The following is a 20,343-nucleotide window of genomic DNA, read 5'->3' as shown; positions in this document are numbered from 1 at the left end:
GAACATTGCATAGATGTTCTGGCAGTCTTGGTGTTTAGCTTACAAGGATTTATGGGATTGGTTAGATATAGCTAGGTGTCTCTTGAATATACTGAGATATGAGTATAATTCTGTATTTGGTAATTGTGGTTGTGACTTGGAGGTCCTCAAATAATGCAAGGAAGGAAGTTTTAATCCATGAGCATAACTAGCCACCTTAGTGAGGAGAGGGTACTTTGTTCATTTTCATGATTCAGAATGTTTTATGTTTTGTTGGTTTTACAGACAACCTTATAGTGTGTTCTGTAAACACCCTGTCAGGGTTTTACATAGAGTTTGGGACACCTGCCTTCACAGCAAAAGATTTGCCTTTGCTTTTGAACACCTGTGTTCTGGACCAGATTTTTACCTTTCTTAGTTTCTTTACCAACACGACATTTCCTCTAATATATTGGTTACTAGTCTTCACAAATACAGATGTTCCTAATTACCATTGGTTATGTTCTGATAAACCTATGGGAAAGGGTAACTATAGCAAGAAATTGAACTCAATCTATTGAACATTAAACTTTAGACTGGCATTTTCAGGTCTCTTACATTAGGCCCAGATTGGGGGGGGGGATGTAATTTCTTTTGCATATTACTTTTTCCTTTAAATTAAAAAAAATGGCATGTATTATTGAACACAGTAATGGTTTTTGTCATATTTTGACAGTTCTACATATTGACTCTTTTCACCCATTTTTTTTTTCTATCTCCTGTCCCCTTTCCCTCTGCCTAATGGTTCTCACTTCCTCCCAAATAGACCCTTAGAGTTTCATGCCTCTCGTGTCTCTTGTCTGTGTATGCCAAAACACAGGCTGTTGACTGAGCCTGGCTTCTTTCCTTCAATATCATTTCTAGTTCCATTCAGTTCTCTCAGCACCAGCACATGCCATCGTACATTTGTGGGTACAAAGCACTTTTAGGAATCTGTTCTCACGTTCTACCTTGTTGAGTTAGGGTCACTTACTTATGCCATGCGGCACACTGCAGGCATCTAGCCCACCAGCTTGCAACTGATTCACCTGTCTCCACACACACACCCATCTCCCTAAAGGAGCGTTAGGTGCCTACCACATCTGAATGTTTATGTGGTCCCCGGGAGCCAGGTTTGCTTATCAAGTACATTTATCTATTGAACCGTCTTCGAGGGCTCTCAGTAAAATTTTATACAACCAGGTGTTCGTTCCTGATCCTAGACATCGTGGTTAGGCACCATGGGTCATCGGGAGTTAGACATCAAATGAATGTTCTAGAAGGCATCACAGATCACTGGATCAGATTCCAAGCAGTCATGAGTCTGATTTTTTTTTTTTTTTTTTTTTTTTTTTTTTTTTTCTGAGACAGGGTTTCTCTGTGTAGCCCTAGCTGTCCTGGAACTCACTCTGTAGACCAGGCTGGCCTCCAACTCAGAAATCCCCCTGCCTCTGCCTCCCAAGTACTGGGATTAAAGGCGTGCACCACCACTGCCTGGCATGAGTCTGATTATTAAGGTATAGTCATATTTGCTTTTATTTTGGTTCTTTTCTTCATCTACGTTCTTTCCAATCTTTTTAGCAATTGTAAATACAAATAAGTTTAATATACTCCTACTACTGGGTATGGTGCTCTCAATCCTAGCTCTTGGGAGGTATAGGCAGAGGCAGACTGGATCTCTGTAAGTTTGAGGCCAACCTGGTCTTTTTAAATGAGGTCCAGGCCAGCCAGAGGTAAATAAATTGTAAGTCATTATCTCAGAAAAGAAATTCTACTCCTAAAACTGGCCTTGGATTTTTTGGATTCCAGACTCTCCCCTGACCTGAATTCATTAAGGAGATGTATATCCACTACTCATTTCCTTTTTTAATTTTTTTTTATATATGTTCATTTTGGGTGAGCTGTGTGTATGCTTGCTAGGGTGTCCATGAGGAGGTTATGACAACTGTGGAAGTTGGTTTTCTCCAGTTATTTGGGTCATAGTCAATTGCTTGGAGGCAATTTCCCGTATCCACTGAGCCATTATCCCAGCCCAGGTCATCTCCTTATGATGTCAATAGGACTTTATTCATGAAGAGACTCCATAGTTAGAAGTTCTTGAATCCAAACTCTCATGTGTGACTCATTGTTATTCATTACCCCCAGTAACTAAATCCTGTGACAAGGAGAATATTGAGAAACAAACACCCTTGGTATTCATTCAGATAGTGGCATCTATAACACAGGATTATTTTAAATGACTGATACAGGTCAAGGATGGAAGCTGACCTCAGGAGGATTCACCCTGGGCCCAGTTAGCTTTTCTTTGAGATAAGGTAATAGCACAATGATACTTAAGATTTTATAGAGACAAAAAGGTAGATCCTTTCACCTCCCAGCAACTCTGTCTACAAGGTAAACCCAGCTAGCATCCTCATCAGAAGCACATTGGCAGGGATGCCTTGGCCTCTGAGTAATGTCCTCACCAGAATTCATCAGAGTCACACAGTCTTCCGTGGAGCCAGCGTGAGCAGCAGCACTACCTTAAAGTTCCTGCATCGCTCTGGCTCTGGGTGATGATTTTCAGGGGCTCACACAGCTCCATGATTCATTGAACAGGACTGTGTCCTCCAGGAAATTGGGTTTGCTTGGGGCTGTTCAAGGATTATATGCTCCCACAGTTAACATTCTTCTGCGTCCTGGACCATTGTCCGGCGATACTGAGTGTTAACAGCCTGCTTAACTGAGTGCATTCAAATGTTTTCTTCCTCTCGATTCATTTTTTAAGTGTAGGTACCTTATAATTCTGTCAAAGGTAGACAGTGCTGACAGGCCAGTAAGATTCAGCCTGCACACAAAAGTAGAAAATGTTTTAAGTATGCAATGTTACAGCCACAGCTAATACCCTGATTTCGTTGTATTTTTGAAGGAAGGCACCCCCCCCCCCCCAATACATACACACCTCAGGAAGGAAGGAAGGGCTGGAGAGCTAATGGATACTTTCTGCTCTTGCAAAGAACCCAAGTTCAGATCCCAACACTCACACCCAGCTGCTCACAACCATTTGCAACTCCTAGCTCCCGGGAATTTGATACCCTTCTCTGGCCTCTGCAGAAACCTATGCACATGTGCACATACCCACATATAGAAATTCACTCATGCATTAAATATATAAATGTATGTGTCTCTGTGTGTGTGTGTTTAATAGGCACCAGATCAGGCTGGAGAGATGGGTCAGAAGTTAAGAGCACTGACTGCTCTCTCAGAGGTTCTGAATTCAATTCCCAGCAACCACATGGTGGCTAACAACCATCTGTAATGGGATCTGACGCCCTCTTCTGGTGTGTCTGAAGACAGCTACAGTGTACTCATATATAAAATAAATAAATAAAATCTTTAAAAATAGGCACCAGATGAATGAAAAGGGGGTGGGAAGGACATGACTGCTGCTAGGTATGGTGGAGGGGAAAGATTTCTTATTGATATGTGAAAGAGTGTAGCTAGAGGCATAAACATCTGGGAGAGTCCTGAGTGAACCTGATCATGAGCTGTGCCATGTGACGAGAGAAGGAAAGGGACAGTAGAAGAACCAGGTGTAGCAGCTAAGAGGCTCAAAGAGGACATATAACCAAAATGGCTGGATTATATAATAAAGGCATGAAGGAGAAGGGCAGTTCATCCCCTGGGCTACAGAAGTCTGAAGTATGCCAGCCAGGAGGATCCTGTAACGGTAGGGATTGAGGAATACAGGGAGGACCTGGAAGCCAATGTCTGCTTTGATATGTTAAGTAGGCACCTCATTCATTTGGGTTTCTGGGTTTGAAAACTAACATACATATATATATAAATATATGTATGCATATATATACATACATATAATTATAGTATATTAATAGTTGTTATGGATAATGTACAGTGCATATTCTAAATCTCATAATTAGTGTCTAATATATAATATAGTAGAATGCATTAATTATATAATATATATTAATAATTATACACATTTTTTCTGGGCCTGGTGGTAAATGCTTTTAATGCCAGTATTGTGTAGGCACAGGTAAGTAGGCACAGTAAGTCTCTCTGAATTAGAGACTAATTTAGTCTACATACAAGTTAAGGCCAACAAGGCCTGTATAGTGAGACCTTTCCTCAAAAATCTTTACCCAATTCAAAAGAAGAAAAGAATCCACAATGAGCTTTAAATGTATTATAAACGTTAACTATAGCATCAATAACTGGAGAGGTTGCAGGTCCAAAGCTTAATTATAATTTGTCTTAGGCTATCTTTAGCTCTCTTACTAGCTATCTCTTGCCTACTTCTGTGTCTGACCGAATATCCTTGTGACTATTAGGTAAAAATCTTTTCAAGTATATTAATGTAACACACTACTAGCTTCCACCAACCAAATAGCTAAGCATGTGGTCAGGTAGTCTTAGATTTCCCTATATTCTATAATCTACCTGCCTGATGTTTCCATCAATATATTCAAATACTCTTGACTTTCTTAACTTTGTTTCTATAAAACACCAGAATCCTGTAACCACATTAGAACATACTACTGGGGTAACGTGAGTCTATGTGCAGGCCAACGATCACTCATTTGCCACTAGAATAAATTCTGTCTTATCACCTTTGAAATGAGCGTTGTACTTTTTGCACTGGCACATTGCTGAGAGAAGTAAAAGTCTGTTGTAGCAATTGAGTGAAAAAATAGTAATCTCACAGAAAACTTATGGGTCATCAATATTTTTAGATCTTTCTAGATATCCTTGAGGTCAGAACTGTCTGCAACCACCTCTCTAACCTCAATGTTAGCACTGAAATCCTCCATGCTAGTGAGTCTTGCTTGATAAGCACCAAGCTATAATTCTCACTCACTCAAAGGAGTTGAGTAGGCTTATTGCTTAAATGAGACCAAACCATAACCCTAACACTAACCCTAGATTGCAAACCCTAACCCAACCCTAACCCTAACACTAGATTACAAATGCTAACCCAACCCTAACCCTAACCCTAACCCTAACCCTTGATTACAAACCCTAACCCAACCTTAACGCTAACCATTGATTACAAACCCTAACCCAACCCTAACCATAACCCAACCCTAACTCTAACACTAACCCAACCTTAACCCTAACCATTGATTACAAACCCTAACCCAACCCTAACCCTAACCCTTGATTACAAACCCTAACCCTAACCCAACCCTAACCCTAAACCTAAACCTAACCCTAACCCCTAACCCTCCCTGCAACATGAGGTATCTCAGAATCAGCTCTAAGAAAATAAGCTACCCAAGATGGGGGGAGAGTTACCTTGTCTGTAGGATTTAGCACTTCTTTCCAGAGAACCTGTTGGAAAGTCACAGACATCTCAGTAGGGTGCCTGAATACTACAGAAAATGTGGTCCGATTAACCCCTAGCTGAAATCTAACACTTCCATAAAAGAAATTATCAGGCTCCCTGGGCAACCAGATCCTAAACCACTTAGGACTTTGAATGGCATATCCTGTACAGTGGATTTGCATCAACCATCTTTCTTCCCTCCAAGTCACACATTAAAAGACTTCTTCCTCCAAGTGCAGGACCACCTCTTCCCCAAAAGCCTTAAAATAGATGCCTTTGCTCTTTCTGAGTAGTCTCTTTATTTCCTTCCCTTTTAGGCCCCATGCTCTGTTTGGCATTAACCTGACAGAAATGAATGTTTTCTTAAAAGATGCTTTAGCGTTAACAATATGAAAAAAATTCCAAGAAATTGGAATTTCTCTGGGAATCTGGTGTTGGGAGAAGAAAACCCCTGGGCCAGACAGAACTGATGCTCTCTCTTCTCTCCAAGATGCTTCTCCAGGAAAGGGATGGACAACCTCACTGAGATGGTGACAGTCCAGTAATGGGTGGGGTCACCCCTCATCCTGGACGCTTAGGATGCCCTGAGCATCTACTTAAACTTCAGTCTCACTTTAGTAACCCCAAGATAGACTAGTGGGGGTCACTGGGTCTTTTTGTTCCTCTTCCCAGCATAGCCACATTGCATAAATCTCTTTTTTCTGGTTTTCCCTATTAATTTGCATGTTTGTCTTCACGAGGTTGGGTGGCTGAAACTGGCTTCAGATAAAGACTGTGACGGCGAGTTTAGTAACAGCCGCCAGAACAATCTGACTCGGTGTCTCTTAAATCTGACTCTTGTATATATTGGAGTGGACAAGCTGAACTGTATAGCGCCTCCTGTCTCTAAACATTGGCTATTTGGAATCAGGTAATAAGTGTGCTTGTAGAACTCACCAGAAGTCGCTGGGTCAAGTTAAGCACTGGGTCCTTGTTAAAGTGTGAGATTTTTGCTAGCATGTTTGACCTTTCTTTCTATAAATTCCATTTTCTCTGCGCCTTCAATAATTTCATTCCTACATATATCTTTTCTATGTTATTGACTGAATATGGGTAGCCTCTTTCTCTCCCTCCTTCCCTCTTTCCCTCCTTCCCTCTCTCCCTCCCTCCCTCTCTTTTTCCTATTCCACACCTGGTATGTCTTTCATCTTCTATGATGTGACGGGTTATTTCCATGGACACTGAGTCTGGAATTCCCTCTGTACATCTGTAACTCCATCAGAAAGGGGAGGAAGCAAGAATTGCCCGGGTGAGCAAGCGTCCAGTCAGGAAAGCTGGGACAGGGGTCTGCTTCTGCCCTTTCCCACTAGTGGGGCCAGTGAGGATCTAGGAAAGTACTCTATACTATGTAGGTAGGCTTGTACTTTAAAATTTCTAATTTGAATCTCACTGTGGTAGGTGGGTGTGCTCCTCCAGTCGCTTAAGATTTAGGAGGCGGGTCTGTGGATTGATGGCCAACCAGGCAAGTTGTTTCAGGATGCACATCCAATGAAATACCCAGGCATTAGGAAGATGGCTGCTACGTATCACTAAGACTTCCCTTTTGGTCCCCCGCCTTATTTTGGATTTGGATTCTTAGCATCTGTTAGAGGGAATCTCCGGGTCTCACTCTTCCATTTCGGCCTCACCTCCACTGACTGCAGGAACCACAAGAGGACACCAGGACATCATGTCACTGGAAATGGTTCGTGCGGGCGAGTGTGGTAGTGGAGTACAGTTGTCGTCTGCGGAGGAGTCTCCCCTGACTCTGATGAGCCCCAGAGCGGGATCCTCGGGGTGGAGCTGTTCCAGAGCCACTGTCCTGTCTCTCGCTGAGCGCTCAGTGAAGCAGATGTATCAGTGCTGGGTCTATGCAGTCTGGGTGGTGTTGGCAGAGAGTGGTGGAGACTAGGTACGCAGGTTGGGGGTTTCGTACAGCAGAGGAGGTAAGAGATGTGTTGACCCCCGAGTTCTGTGCATATTATTCTGAAACATAGAGACATGAGTCTCTTTACACTGTCACGATTTATTAAAGAGCCAATAAATTCTTTTCCCTTGACTACAGTTTTCCAAGTAAGCCCGATTTTGCTTACTCTCCGGCCGTGGGCAGCCACTGGTCTTTTATTCCAATCCTAATCACTAATATTAAGCCATACATTAACATTTCACACAACAATAAACCAACGCACAGGTTGCATAATGGCTAAAAAAGTGTTAGATAGGCTTGAAAGCCCACAAAGCTTTACTGAGGTTCAGGCATTGGAGCTAATACAGGGACAAAGAGAGGACTGTTGGGGGTCAAATAATTCTCACCAATCAGCTGTGTGGGGGAGAAACCGCGCTGAAACCGAGGACAAAGGCAGGAGTTCTTGCCCATTGTTAGTCCCCATCTCTTGACAGCTGACCCTGTGATCAACTGCCTGTGTGCTACACTCTGGTTTTGGGGTGCTCCTTCTATAAGTTCAGGTGAGGGAGTTGCATATAATGTGGTTGATAAGCTCATGTATCTAGTGTTTTTGATAAAATTTGGTATGTTTTCAGGAGTTGTTTATTGATATCATATTGTGCCTCCTGGAGTGCTAGCAGATAGTAGCTCTTTGCCCTCTCTGGGCTCTTAGGCTTAAAATTTGAGTAAATCAGATTAAAGTTGTTGCTTAACACAATGGAGCCATTCTAGGCTTGGCATAATCAACAGCATAAACTAACTGCAAGCAGTCCCTTCTCTTTTCCTTGTCCCATGTCTCATTCATCTCAGTGGCACCCACTTTTCCAATGAGCCTTGCCAGTTGTTCTAGTTTCATCCTTAGTAACATACTGACTGAAAGCAGCATGGCTCTGGGGAAAGGGTTCTTTTTGGTTTCTATTTTCAGGTCACAGTCCATCATCAAAGGAATTTGGAGGAGACGCTCTGGCAAGCACTTGAAGCAGACATCATGGAGGAGTGCTACTTGCTGGCTTACTTATAAACTCATGCTAAATTAGCTTTCTTATACAGCCCAGGACCACCTGCCTAGGGAAGGTTCCTACATCAATTCACTATCCAGTCCTCCGCAGACACACCCACATGCTAATCTGATCCAATTTCTCAATTGAGATTGCTGTTCTCTGATAACTGTAGACCGTGTTGACAGTTAAAGCTAACCAGGATGCAGATTCAAGAGACCAGGCTGGCCTCAATCTGCCTGCCTACTTCTGTCTCTTGAGTGCTGGGATTAAAGATGTGTGACACCACTACCTGGCTGCACTCACAGCTTAAAATGTTTTTTCTTGTTATGTGTGTGCTTCAAGCACATGTGTGTCAGTAGACATGTGTGTGTCAGTTGGTCTCTTAGTAGAGGTCAGAGGCCAGCTGTTTGGGGTCAGTTCTTCCCTTCCACATTTATGTGAGTTCCAGGGTTCAAACTGAGGAGGCCCTTGGGCCATATTTGCCGACCCACTTTCTCTTACTTTCTTTTTTTTTTTTTTTTTTTTTTTTTTTTTTTTTTTTTTTTTTAAGATTTATTTATTTTTTTACGTATGTGAGTACACTGTAGCTGTCTTCAGACACACCAGAAGAGAGCATCAGATCCCATTACAGATGGTTGTGAGCCACCATGTGATTGCTGGGAATGGAACTCAGGACCTCTGGAAGAGCAGCCAGTACTCTTAACCACTGAGCCATCTCTGCAGCCCCCCACTTACTTCTTTTTTTTATGCCTACTTTAGAGCAGTTCTTTACATCAGAACAATGAACCTCCTTTCTCCTTTGAAAGCAGTTCCCTTCTTCCTTTAATATTCTTGTTCTAAAATTATATCATATTTCCATAATTTTAAATACCCTTTTTTTAAGTTGGTCATTCTTTTTTGTCTTATTTTTTACAGAATTTAGAAAACATTTCTCGGGGCTGGAGAGATGGCTCAGCGAGTAAGAACACTGACTGTTCTTCCAAAGGTCCTGAGTTCAAATCCCAGCAAGCACATGGTAGCTCACAACCACCTGTAATGAGATCTGGCGCCCTCTTCTGGTGTGTCTGAAGACAGCTACAATGTACTTACATATAATAATAAATAAATCTTAAAAAAAAAAAAGAAAACATTTCTCAATAAAATAGCTCCATATTTATAGAGATGTATTTTATTTTAAATTATTAGAGTAAGTGTGCACGTGTGAGCAGATGCCCGTGGACTGCAGAAGAGGGCCTCAGTCCCTGGAACACTAAGGTGGTAGTGTTGGAGTTGGAGCACTAAGAATGGAGTGAGTGAGACTTCTGAGTGCGTGCGAGAAAACTCCAAGAAAAGGAGACAGGAAGAGTATATGACCCCGCTTTCCTCAAAAATGCGACATTGATATTGGAGAGTGTTCTTGTGTTCCTCCTAGGTATAACAGACAAAGTGAGTTTATTTAAGATTATTCATTACAACTGTCTACTGTTCTTTGTTTATGTGTTTACAGAAAAACGTTTTTGCCCTGAGTGGCTTGCTCATGTGATTATACAATTTACTCATGTGCCTCCTCTTAACCCTCAGAGTAAAAATTGTCTGATGCTCTGAATAAAGCTGGCTATTGCCTGAGACTTTAGCCTCCATTCCTGCAGCTGAAGCAGCTCCATACCCCACACATGGCAGTAAAACAAAAATATATTCTGATAATATTTTTGTGTTTTTCAAAGAAACCAAAACTCCAAAATTGTCATTACATTCTAGCTACATTATGAACTAGGAAATAATTGGAATAATTTAACTTATTCATCTTCTGGGTCATTCTATTTTTGCATATACAATATAAAAATGTAAGCACATGTAGATAATCCTTATATTCATATAGCCATATAGAGAGAGGAATTTAAACACAAACACTACCATTTATCTTTAAAAACTATTTTATCATCCTATTTGTATTGGTGTTTTGTCTGCTTGTATGGCTGTACACCACATGTGTGCCTGGTACTGGTAGAGGCCAGAAGTTGGCATAGGATTCTCTGAAACTATAGTTATAGACAGTTATGAGATACAATGTGGGTACTAGAAATCAAACCTAGGTCCTCTGGAAGAGCAGACAGCCTCTTATAACCTTTGAGTCATCTCTCTAGCCTCTTCCTTCCTTTCTTCCTTCCTTCCTTCCTTCCTCCCTCCCTGTCTGTCTGTCTTTCTGTCTTTCTCTCTCTCTCTTTCTTTCTTTCTTCCTTCCCTTCCTTCCTTCCTTCCTTTCTTCTTTCTCTCTCTCTCTTTCTTTCTTCCTTCCTTCCTTCCTTTCTTTCTTTCTTCCTTTCTTCTTTCTTTCTTTCTTTCTTTTCTGATACAGGGTTTTTCTGTATAGCCCTGGCTATCCTGGAACTTACTCTGTAGACCAGGCTTGTCTCTAACTCAGAAATCTGCCTGCCTCTGACTCCCAAATGCTGGGATTAAAGGCATGTGCCACCACCACCGGCTTCTTTCTGTCTTTCTTTTTTGTAGTATTAAATGATTCTTTTCCTCCAAAGTCTACTTTGCCTTTTTTTTTTTTTTTTTTTTTTTTTTTTTTCTTTTTGAGACAGAGTCTCACTGCATAAGTCTGCTAGCCTGGAACTCACTATGAGGCTGGACTTCAACTCAGCAGGATCTTGCCTCTGCCTCTCCAGTGGTAGGATTAAAAGTGAGTGTACTACTAGCGCAGCCAAAATCTGTACTTTTTAAAGACACGACTTTAATATTACCAGTGTAGAAAAGTTACAACTTCGTTAGCCATATCTGTAAGTAGGAATACGTTTTTAAATTGCAATTTTGTTTTCTTTTTAACTCCTATGCAGGCTAGGATTAGAAACTTGGGTGGGAGGAAAAAAACTTCTCATTTTAATTTATAGTTTTGGTTTTTTATAGTAGAGAAAGCCCACATATTCAGGTAATGGTTCTCATACCTTGACAATTGTAAGCTAAAATCTATCTTTAAAATGTAAGATACATTTTAAATGGGCCCAATCTCATCTGATCTTGGAAGCTAAGCAGGGTCTAGCTTAGTTAGTGCTTGGATGAAATTCCATCTGGATGAAATTTTCTTTTTTTTTTTTTTTAAAGTAAGATATTAGCAATAATTTATTTTGAGTAACATTGTTTAAAGAATGTAGTTTACAACCAGGTTTAAAATGTAATGAATCTTCTGTTGTAAATAAAGTTGTCATAAAGTGGATTTCTGAGGGATGGTGTTTGGATTGACTGTGAAACACCTAGACTGGAAACATCAGGCCATGTCATTTTATTATTTTGATCCTAAGTGAATGGTATTTATTTTCTTTCTTTCTTTTTATTTCTTTTTATTTTTTAATTCATTTTACATATATTCCTATCATAGCCCCCATCCCTTCTCTCTTCTCAGTCCCACCCTTACAAATCCCTTCCCCCACTGGCCCTCCTTATCTCCTCAGAGAAGGGGAGCCCCACTTGGTACCACCTCACCCTGGGGCATCTAGTCCTAGTAGGACTAGGTGCATCCTCTCCCACTGAGGCCCAACCAAGCAGTTCAGTTAGAAGGGGATCCAATGGCAGGGAACAGAGACAGAAACAACCCCTGCTCTACTTATTAGGGATCCCACGTGAAGACCAATCTGCATATTTGCTATAAATGTGTAGGGGGTCTAGGTCCAGCTCCTGCGTGCCCCCAGGTTGGTGGCCTAGGCTCTGTGAGTCCACATGATCCCAGGTTAGTTGACTCTGTGGGTCTTCTTGTGGTGTCCTTGACCCCTCCGACTTGCTCACTTCCATCCCCTACTCTTCCACAAGACTCCTCAGGTTTCTCCTGATGTTTGGCTGTGGGTCTTTGCATCTGCCTCCATCCATTGCTGGATGAAGCCTCCAGCTAATCCCTCTCTCCCCAACCCCTCAGATTTGCATTCTCACTTCCAGCTCTCTCCAGCCCCCTTTCTTCCCACACCTGATCGACATCCCCTTTCTCCTTCCAGCTCCTCTCCTACCCAGTTCCCTCTCTCCGTCCACCTCCAATGACTGTTCAGTTTTCCCTGAATAAGCTCCCTTGGGACCTTATTACCCAGTTTCTTTAGGTCTGCAGATTGTAACATGGTTGTACTGCACTTTATGGCTAATGTCCACTTATAAGTGAGTACATACTATTCATGTCTTTCTGGCTCTGGGTTACCTCACTCAGAATGATATTCTCAAGTTCTGTCCATCTGCTTGCAAAATTCATAGTGTCTTTGTTTTAATAGCCGATTAGTGTTCCATTGTGTAGATAAATGTACCACATTTTCTTTATTCATTCTTCAGTTGAGGGACATTTAGGTTATTTCTAGTTTATGGCTATTATAAATAAATAAGGCTCCTATGAACATATTTGAGCAAGTGTCCCCGTGGTATAGTGAAGCATCTTTTGGGTCTATGCCCAGGAGTGGTATAGCTGGGTTTTGAGGTAGCATTATTCCCAGTTTTCTCAGAAACCACCAGATTGATTTCCAGTTTGCTCTCTCACCAGCAATGGAGGAGCGTTCCCCTTGCTCCACATCCTCACCAGCATGTGCTGTCTCCTGAGTTTTTCATCTTAGCCATTCTGATGGGTGTAAGATGGTTTGAGTGCTTCTTGGCCGTTCGAGATTCCTCTGTTGATAGTTCTCTGTTTAGCTCCGTAGCTCATTTTTTAATTAGGTTATTTGAAGTACTTATTTTCTTTGACAAGATGTCCTAGGAAACATACTGTGTCTCTCTTTGCCTTCTCAGTGGTTGCTGATGTTTCCTGGCCCCTTCAAAAGGAAAAACAAACCTGAAGTGGGGGCTGGGGAGGAGATACGGAACCTGTTTTCTATAAAATGTCTCCCCAATTCTTCCTCCTTTTTGTCCTGTCTCATTTATTTTTTCCTTTTTCACACTGAAACAATGCCTTACCTCTGTATAAAACTAGTTCATAATCTCACACCCTCCACTGCTTTTTCTTAAAAAGCTTTGTTTTAAAAACATATCCTCATCCATTATCCTTTTAACATCTTCCACGCAAACATCATGGAGTGACACTCGGGCTTCTGGAAGATATTCCAGTTCTACCACACATTGCCTGGGCATTCTTAATTTTGCATCTTCATTTCTTTAAAGTTAGGACTATATGGATGGCACGCCCAAGGTCTGCCGCTAATTCTGATGGAGCCTCTGATACTAACAGAGGGGGGGGAGGAGGGAGGGGGGAGGGTGAGCCTCTGCCAGGTGCAGCTTGTGTGCAGATGCATTTCCTGCTGTCCTAATGCCTCCGGAGGAGGTTTTGGTTCAAAGGTGCTGATCTCAAATTACAGTTCCTTTCTCAGCCTTTGTTTTGCAAGTTCTAGTAAGCAGGACCCCTTAAATGAGCTCTGAGTCATTCAATGGATTTTCTAACCGAAAAGTCCTCTTTATTCTTCCTGTATAAGTCATAGTTCTCTAAAGAAACAGTACTGATAGAATGAACACACACACACATGATTAATTAGAGTGCCTCCCAGGCTATGATGCCCTCCCCCCCCACCCCCACACACACAAAAGAGTGGCTTATAGGCTATGGTGCCAGTTATGGTAACTGCTGAGTCACCTCTCTGAGCCTGTATCATAAGTCTTACTCAATTTTTATTTAAGAATGCTCCATGAGAAAGCAGGTGCACACTTCTAAATTTAGTTTATGGTGAATCACAGAGAATATATTCAAGTTCCTCAAAAGTGGTGAGAAGAGTGATTAAATGCCTCCTTGTCTTAGCCACTGTTCTCTTGCTGTGAAGAAACACCATGACCAAAGCAACTCTGTTGAGTGGTGGTTTCCTCCCATGCCCTTGTTCCCAGAAATAATGACTTTTGAGACTCAATTATGTATTACAAACACTTTGGCTGTAAGCTTGGGGTTTTTCTCCAACTACATCATAACTTATATTCTGTTTATTCTAATCTAAGTTATGCCATGTGGCTAGTTACAGTCTGTTCAGTTCTCATGTGTCTGTGCCTCCCCAACCCCACCCACACAAGTGGAGGCCTGGCTCTATACCAGAATCCTTTATGTCTACCTTCTGTTCTATCCTTTCTTATGGGCCATAGGTTTTTAAATGGACAGGTGGTGTATCCATACAGTACACAAGAGATTCTCTCTACGCAACTCTGGTTTTAGTAGGGCAGGAGGCTGCTGGAAATGGAACTCCAATCCTCTGGAAAAGTATCCAGTGCTCACAACCAGAACCATTGCTCCAGCCCGCCCAACAAGGCAGTTTTAAGGCAAGGTTTCTCTCTGTAGTCCTGGGTGGCCTGGAACTCACTCTGGAGACCAGTCTGGCCAGAAACTCAGAAATCCACCTGCCTCTGCCTTCTGAGTGCCGAGGTTAAAGGCATGTGTCACCACTGCCTAGCTTGAACCAGCTTCTTAAAGATTCCTCATTCAGAAAATATACTGAGTCTAACCAAATAGGTTCTCTCTGATAACCATCTGGAAATGCAGTATGGATTCAGAGAGAACAAGTGATATAAAGGTCACACATTGTTGACATCATTTTTATAGTTATGTATGGAGGAGTCACTCTTGATCATAGTTCCCAGATACCAAGAGAAATAGAACTTTTTTTCTTCAGCCTTTATAAGAATATGTAGTCTTGGGACAGCTAACATCATATTTTCTCTGGGGGATTAACTAATCATAATTTGTTATAAAAGTTGTTACAGTGACCCAGTGGACAAAAAGAAATTAGCTCAACTTATGAGGGCAAAGGTCGTCCTAGTCCCCTGATGCTTTACCAGATTCTTCCAGTCTGCTGTCAGAATTGCTGCATTAGAGAATCTTAGTAATGTGTGTGCACAGTTTAAGAGGATGCTGACCAAGACAAGCTGTGCATATGGAACTTGGAATATGGTGTCACAGTAAGTTCTTAGGAAACCTAGGTCTCTGATATCATGACGTTCATCCTCGTGAAATTGCATGTGGGCTCTTTCAGGAGTTGGTGACCTTTGAGGGTGTGTAGGAGTGGGTTCTGCTGGATCTATCGCAAAAGGAGCTTTACAAAGATGTTATGAAGGAAATATTGAGAAATGTGGTCTCCATAGGTAAAGGCATCATCATTCTCACAGTAGGTCATTCATCATTGCTGCTGCAGAAGCTGATATGGTAAAGAACCGGTTGGTTCTGTTTGCCTGGCAGGGAGACACCATGATCAGGAAGGTGGTTTTCCTAGAGTGAGGCTCATCTACTGTTCTTGGGGTGTGCTGACCCCTGAGATTTCCCCAAATGCAGAAAGCTTGAGTGCATGGTAGTGGGGGACTGTAAAAAGGGGAGAAAATGGGTAAATATGGGAGGCGGGCTTACTACATGAATTTAGTTGGACTTTACTAATGTTTGTAGTGTAATATCATGATTCATAATGATTTATCTTAATTTGTATTTTAGGAAACATAAGGAAACACCAAAAGATTGAAAATGAATACCAAAATTCTGGGAGAAAACTAAGGAAATCTAGGCTCCTCTAGGTTTATGGGGTCATAGGACATTTTACCAAGAGATTAGAGATACAAATATATCAAGCTTCAATCTGAGTTGATCTCAAGAAATTGCCTCCAAAATTGCTGATATGTTTCACGTCGTCAATGAGAACATCTCAGATATTCAAGTGTTGGAAACAATGAGAGTATCCCAATGCCAGGAGTGAAACTTAACCATACTTCACACGTACAAACTTTACACCATGTACATTATGGAAAATGAAGTGTGAGTGTATCTACCATCTCAGATAGGAGTTGCATATGAAACAAAAAACAGAGAACTCTTTTACACAGGAACTAATAGATGAGATAACATGCATAGGTGGGGGTGGGGTTGCACCTTTAATCTTAGCACTTGGGAGTCAAAAGCAGGTGGGTCTCTGATTTAGATGCCACTCAGCACTTCAAAGTGAGACTCTATCTCAAAAAAACCAAAAATACCTCAATATAGACATTTGTCTTAGACAGGGTTTCTATCACGGTGAAGAGACGCCATGACCACAGCAACTCTTATCAAGGAAAACATTTCATTGGAGCTGGCTTACAGGTTCAAAGATTTAGTCTGTTGTGGCATGGAAGCATGGTGGCAGGCAGGCAGATGTGGTGCTGGAGAGGGAGCTCAGAGTTATGCATCTGGATCTGCAGGCAAGGCAGCAGGAAGAGAGCGTGATATTAAGCCTGGTTTGACCATCTGACACTTTAAAGTCCACCCAGGGACACACTTCCTCCAACATGGCCATACCTCTAATATTGCCACTCCCTATGGCCATTTTTACTCAAACCACCACAACATTAAGTAGTTCAAAATACAACATGATTTTTGTCACCAGTATTGTGTATCCAATTTGTACACAATGTTAGAATTGAAATGTCTATTTAAATGTGACACACATTCAATGTTTGCCAAACATGGAAATAATATAACACAACTTGTCATTGTGGTATTTTTTTTTAAGATTTATTTATTTTTTATTTATATGAGTACACTGCAGCTATCTTCAGACACACCAGAAGATGGTATCAGATCCCATTACAGATGGTTGTGAGCCACCATGTGGTGGCTGGGAATTGAACTCAGGACCCCTGGAAGAGCAGTCAGTGCTCTTAACTGCTGAGCCATTTCTCCAGCCTGCTATTGTGTTTTTTTATACCATTATACCCTTGATCTTATTATAGCTGTCCTCAAATCATGCTGTATAACATCCAGTCAAAATATGTTCAAAATCATCATAATGTATAGAACCAATATTTCTACTAGTAAATCATTAATAATCATAAAATGAGCAATTCATGTTTTCATTTCTTACAGATGCCAACTTGTGGAGGAACTCCATGACTGTAAAGAGGGTCATGAGTGTGCAGAAATCTTCAAACTCTCTACAGAGGCCACTGCGAACCATAAATTTTATCCAGGAGTACATATATGTAAAAGAAATTGGTTTGTCAGTGTACTCATTGGCCATTTAGCTCTAAATGTGCGACTGAAACCTAGGCCAGGGCAGAAGTCAAATGAAGTTCAGGGACATGGGAAGGATGTACATAATAAGGCATCTGAGGACACCTCCAGCTCTCCCCCATCTCTTCGGAAACATCAAAGTCCTGAGCCTGCAGAGAAATCTGATAAAACTAAACAGCCTGATGAAGACTTCAGACTTGGTCAGAATCGTGAAAGGACTCCTGCTTAAGAAAAACACCAAAAATGTAAGCAGTGTGGGAAAACCTGTACTTCTCTCCGGTCCTTGAAGAGGTATAAACAATATTACCATACAAAAAAATGCTTCAAGTGTAAGCAGTGTGGGAAAGCCTTCCCTTTCCCCAGTGCCCTACAAGTCCATGAAAGGATCCACACTGGTGAGAAGCCCTATGCGCGTAAGCAGTGTGGGAGAACCTTTGCACATTCCAGTTCTCTTCTAAGACATGAAAGAATTCACACTGGCTCAAGTCCGCATGAGTGTAAACTGTGCAGGAAAACCTTTACTTGTTTGAATTCGCTTTTAAGGCATAAAATAATTCATACCGGTGAGAAGCCCTACGCGTGTAATCAGTGCGGGAAAGCTTTTTCTCCATCTGCTTCCCTTCAGAGATACACAAGACTCCACACTGGAGAGAAGCCCTATGTGTGTATGCAGTGTGGGAAGGGCTTCATTACCTCCACTTACCTGCAAGTCCATGAACGAACTCACACTGGGGAAAAACCATACGTGTGTAAGAAGTGCGGGAGCGCCTTCATGCTTTGGACTCAATTCCAAAAGCATGAAGTAGCTCACAGCGGTGTGAATCCCTTTGTTTGTAAGCAATGCGGGAAAGCTTTCACTCGTCTCAGCTCCCTACAAATCCATGAGAGAATTCACACTGCTGAGAAGCCCTACGTGTGTAAGCAGTGTGCAAAAGCCTTCATGTCTTTGGCGCAGTTAAGACGACACGACATCACTCACAGTGGCATCAAGCCCTACATGTGCAAACAATGTGGAAAGGGGTTTCTCTGCTCTGCTACCTTTCAGAGTCATGAGAAGATCCACAGTGGCAATAACGCATACGTGTGTTCACAATGTGAGAAAGTTGTGAGTTCTGAGAGTGCTTTGAGGAAACATAAAATGATTCACACTGGAGAGAAGCCTTGTGTCTGTAAGCAATGTGGCAAAACATTCATTCATTTAAGTTCTCTTCAGTATCATGCACTGATGCACAGCGGAGAGAAACCCCATGAATGTAAGAAATGTGGGAAAGGCTTTTGGTCTCTTAGTCACCTTAAAAAGCACGAGAGAACTCAACACTGAATAGAAACCATATGCGTGGAAGCAATATGGGAAAGCCATTCTCAGTGACTTAAATCCATAGGTTTGTTTGTAAGCAATGTTTACAGCCTTTAAATGGCTGCAGTGCTTTCACATAAACTCACTGGAGAAAAGGGGGACTTTTTTGCTACCAATGTGTGAAAGCCTCTTATAGGATTGATTTAAAAACAACAACAACAACAACCCATGAAATAGCCACAGTGGAGGGGAACCTTATAAAAAATAATATGGAAGCCAAGCAGTGGTGGTGCATGCCTTTAGTCCCAGTACTTGGGAGGTAGAGGCAGGTGAATTCCTGCGAGTTCAAGGCCAGCCTGGTCTACAGAGGGAGTTTTAAGGCAGCTGAGGCTGTCCTGTCTCAAAAGAGAGAAACTATGTCTTGAAAAAAGCCTAATTGATGAAGAAAGAGGAAGAGGAAGAAGAGGAGGAGGAAGAGGAGAAGGAGGAAGAGGAGGAGGAGGAGGAGGAGGAGGAGAAGAAGAAGAAGAAGAAATGGTTTTTATATTAAACGTTTTCTTCAGTTACATGAATAAACTCACAGTGGTGAAAAGGCATATGAGTGCAAGTGATGCTTAAACTTTTTGTAGTCCCAAATCATGGAAAAGGCATGGCATTGATTAGGTTGCAGAGAAACCGGGTGCACGTTTGCAATGTAGAAAGTCTTCACTTGTCTGCTTCCTCCAAATATGTATAAGGAGTCAACTCGAGGGGGCTGGAGAGATGCCTCAGTGGTTAAGAGCACTGACTGTTCTTATTAGAGGACCCAGGTGTGATTCCCAACACCCACATGGAAGGCCACAACTGCCCTAACTCCAGTTCCAAGAGACCTAGTGCCCTCTTCTGACCTCAGTGGTGTCTTCATGTACATGGCACACAGACATACATGCAGGCAAATTACCCCCCCCCCACACACACACACAATAAGAAATAAAATCATAGCCGAGAGAAACCCTTTGTGTGTAGGCAATATTGAAAAGCCTCGCATTAGCACAGTTAGTTTCACAAACACAAAAGAACCTGCCCTAGAGTAACCTTAAATACGGGATTTACTTAAAAAATCTTTTTAGACTATTTATTTCATGTGTCTAAAAAATCTTTTTAGACTATTTATTTCATGTATCTAAGTGTTTTGCCTGCATGTGTGAATGTGTGTCACATGTGTGCAGTACCTGCCCCACTCTAAAGAGTGCCTGGAGTTACAGATGGTTGTGAGCAGTCTTGTAGGTGAGGATCTGAACATAAGCCCTTTGTAAACACAGGGAGTGCTCTTAAAAACTGAGCCATCTCTCCTGCCCAGTAGGTCATTCTGGACGCTTATTTTGTTTTACAAAATAAGTGTAAGCCGAGTATGTGAGATAGGATGACAGCTTATACCCAAGGAATGGAGAATAGTAATCAGCATATTTGAAGAAAACAAAACAAAACAAAACAAAAAAACATCTTTAGGAAGAAAGTAAACTATAGTGAAATAATACTGTAAGGTTTCTTAAAGCAGCAATTTAGAGTTTAATGGGTAAACTCTTCTTGTATCAAATCTGGTACGTTTCTGTTTGCATTGTGAATTGTGTTAGATTCATTGTTGAACTGACATTTAATTGTAACATGCCAATATTCATAAATGCCTTTTTTCAAGCAATTGTGGCTAATTAAAAATGACTTTCTGAGAATACTGGAATTTTTGCACTGCTTTCCTGTGCCTGTGTCTGACCATTTTGTGTGTACTTTTACTCTTTTTATGAACAAAAAAATATTAAGTGTGTGTATGTAAGACCA

At 41.6% G+C, this 20,343-nt stretch overlaps 1 long non-coding RNA gene and 2 pseudogenes across 1 annotated transcript; 2 read left to right on the top strand and 1 right to left on the bottom strand.

Moving 5' to 3' along the window:
* Positions 1-2,716: 2,716 nt before the first annotated feature.
* On the bottom strand, positions 2,717-6,618 carry LOC116075672. Its single transcript, XR_004112681.1, has 3 exons — positions 6,495-6,618; positions 5,293-5,328; positions 2,717-2,824 (listed from the first exon to the last, which is right to left on the bottom strand). It is a non-coding gene; the product is annotated as an uncharacterized LOC116075672 (long non-coding RNA).
* An 8,575-nt stretch (positions 6,619-15,193) lies between these two features.
* Positions 15,194-18,881, top strand: LOC116076502 (annotated as a pseudogene).
* LOC116076638 lies at positions 15,423-15,551 on the top strand (annotated as a pseudogene).
* Positions 18,882-20,343: the final 1,462 nt, after the last annotated feature.

Source organism: Mastomys coucha, unplaced genomic scaffold, assembly GCF_008632895.1.
Source record: "Mastomys coucha isolate ucsf_1 unplaced genomic scaffold, UCSF_Mcou_1 pScaffold4, whole genome shotgun sequence".
Lineage (NCBI taxonomy): Eukaryota > Metazoa > Chordata > Mammalia > Rodentia > Muridae > Mastomys > Mastomys coucha.
The sequence above is the reverse complement of the archived record's forward strand: the minus strand, read 5'-3'. Positions and strand labels throughout refer to the sequence as shown.